Raw genomic sequence first — 3,270 nt, forward strand, 5'->3', positions numbered from 1 at the left:
AATTTTAGCTACAAACAAATTCTATTGACATTAATGTGTTCATACTGAATTTGCATTTGTCAAGATCAAGTGTCGAAAACAACATTCATCATATGGTGTCCGTTTTCATTGATGCGCTTTTGAAGGCGTTCTTGGAAGTTGGCCTCCACTCTCTCCAGCATTGCTCTGTGCATAGTCCCATGGTTTCAACTGTTGTCCAATGACCAATTTGTATGGGTGGAAATGCAGGTCTTCATTCAAAATACACCTTACCGATCGATTACTGATGCCAAGTTTAGTGGAATGCCTATGAGCAGAGCAATTTGGACTACGTCTGATGCGTTCCACATTTTCCGGGGTCCGTACCATTTGTGGCACCCCCCACTGGTCTCCTATTCATTAGTGTACATCGTGTATGAACTGCATTCACCCAACGTAAGATTGTGTTAAGGGTAAGAACAGCCTGATTTCAATGAATATTGAAGTGGCGCTGAAACTCATGCTGAACTGCTGTGACAGACTTATCATTTTTCACATAACAGCCATAGTCAGACATGCAATACTGTATCATCCACAGCACCATGGCTTCACCTGAAAAGAGAAAAAAATGCTAAGACACCACAGACCAAATGGTACCTGTCGGATATATGTCCCTCCCCCTGGGGCTGAGTAATAGTCATTTCAAAAACGTCTGTCCACTCTGTCACAGCCTGTACACCTAGAACCACACTAATAGATTGAGAGTGAAATTTAGAATTTCTCAGTTTTCTGTGAATCGATTTTGATAAAACTTTTCCCAGCTGGTTTGCACAATATAGCAATACCATCATTATGTTTTCATTATTCTGCGTAACATCCTTCTTTTTTATTTCAGATTCTTTCAGTTTTTGAGTGAACCATGCTAATAGTGTCTCTCCTCTCTAAGCAATGGGATGTGGAAAAGGCCCTAATGATGAAGAAAAGCCTGTCATCATCAAGGAAAGTGCTAAAGGCACTTCTCTTCATGTCATTGCAGAGAAGTTAGGTTGTCATTTGCACATGGTTGGACAATTCCTGAAGGACCCTTTGCCAAGGAAGAAACGATCCAATTGTGGGACCTCCAAGACTGTGACTACGGATTTAAGGAATATTGGCTGCAACTTATGTGGGAAACCTGGACAAACAAGCAAAGCTATTTTCATTGCCTCCAGACTTCTTCATGTACTGAAAACCACCAGAAATCCTCAGGGCTATGGCTTCCATGTGAGAACCCCTGAAGCTACCTCCTTTAATGCCCTGTCATGGGAGTTTGAGGCTTCAATGGGCCCAAAAGTACATGATGTTAAACATGAGTTGTGTTCTGTTCACTGACAAAACCAGGGCGACTCTTCACGGACCTGACAGATGGGAAAATGGTTGAGTCTATTTTGGAGATAACCATCACCAATGTTTACGATGTCAACAACAGAGTGGAGGAGTTATGTTGTGGGCTGGTATCATTATGGAGAAAGCTGTTGGACCAGTCAGGGTACTTGAAGGGGTTAAAGTGACCGCAGCCACTTACTGCAATCTCCTGAAAGGGGTCTTGGATCCCTGACTAGATGACTTACTGCAAGAGAGGTGCAAGAACATTTCTGGTATCAGGATGAACATTGGAGTGTCTCTGCAAAAGATGCTGCATAACAACAACAACCTGATCAGAAGCTTCAAGACTGTACTTGAAAAAATTCCACCTGACTCCCTGAATTACAAAGTAGTTATCAGATCAGACAAGAAACCATCTGGTCAACATGGAGGGAGGTTTAATGCGCCAACAAGAAATGAAATACCTGTACTTCTAGTTGGGCAAGAACATGACAAGCGTGACATTGTCCTCCATCTCGTTTTAAGTTATCAGGATCAACAGATGCTAAACCCTAAACCAGTAGACCTCATAAAGCTTCACCAAGACAGAATTGTATCATGGTTAGAATGTCACTGAAGGATAGGTTTAAGAGTGCTTTTGAGATATCTTGCGAGTTTAGCTCCACTTACAATGTCATTGTATCATGCAAAACAGTTTTTCGAAAGTTACGAGGTTCTGGGTTGCTTGCTCGGGTGCCAGCAAAGAAACCTCTGTTCTCCAAGAAGAATCAAAGAGCCTGTCTTTGTTTCACTCATGAACATGTTGTTTGGACAGAAGAACACTGGTTGCAGGTTCATTTTAGCAATGAATCAAAGTTTAACATGGTTGGTTCTGATGGCAGGATGTATGTCCGACAAAAAAGTGATAAGTTATGTTGTGCATGTGTGAAGAAGACAGTGAAATATGGGGGAGGCAGTGTAATGGTATAGAGAGTGGTCTCTGTTGCTGGTCCTGGTCCATTTATTCGCCTAGAATGGACTGTCAATGCTGAAATCTACAAGTGGATTCTTAGACTGCATGTCCATCCACATCTCCAATCCTCGTCAGTTCAACCTCCTATCTTTGTGCAGGATAATGCTCTCTGTCACATTGCAAAGAGAGTCAAAGATTTTTTGAGTGATGAAGGGGTGGATCTCATGGACTGGCCACCTCAAAGTTCTGATCTCAACCCTACAGAAAACGTTTAGAAGATGAACTTTAAAAATTATTGAAAAACGAATGGAACAATATTACTCTATCATTTTGCAAGAAATTAATTCAGACCTGTGGTAACAGATGTCCTTGATAGTAAAAGGATGTTCACAAAATATTAATAGTAATATTTGTTCTTGATCAATTTTTCCTTGTTTTTCTAGTGACCCTTAACTTTAACTTTTGGCTGTTGCAGTTTGGAAGATTATTTGTTTATTTCCTCATAACTTAGGAAATATTTATTCCATTCGCTTGAAAATTTCACGGAAGATATATATTAGACATATCTAGATATGTGTAAAATATCTAGTCTCAATGTTTTGTTAATCTTCTAAAACAAATATTTCAATACACTTGTTCTTACTGACCCTTATATTAATGCCGCTACTGCACATATACATAGACATAAATATATATATATGCATAGACATATATATATATATAGAGAGAGAGATATACACATGTGTATATATATAGATATTCACACACACACATATATATACCATGCAGGAGTGGCTCTGTGGTAAGTAGCTTGCTTACCAACCACATGGTTCTGGGTTCAGTCCCACAACATGGCATCTCGGGCAAGTATCTTCTACTATAGCCTCGGGCCGCCCAAAGTTTTGTGAGTGTATTTGGTAGATGGAAACTGAAAGAAGCCCATTGTATATGTGTGTGTATGTATGTCTGTGTGCCTATATTTGCCCCCCCCCCCC

Source organism: Octopus bimaculoides, chromosome 14, assembly GCF_001194135.2.
Source record: "Octopus bimaculoides isolate UCB-OBI-ISO-001 chromosome 14, ASM119413v2, whole genome shotgun sequence".
NCBI classification, from domain to species: Eukaryota; Metazoa; Mollusca; class Cephalopoda; order Octopoda; family Octopodidae; genus Octopus; species Octopus bimaculoides.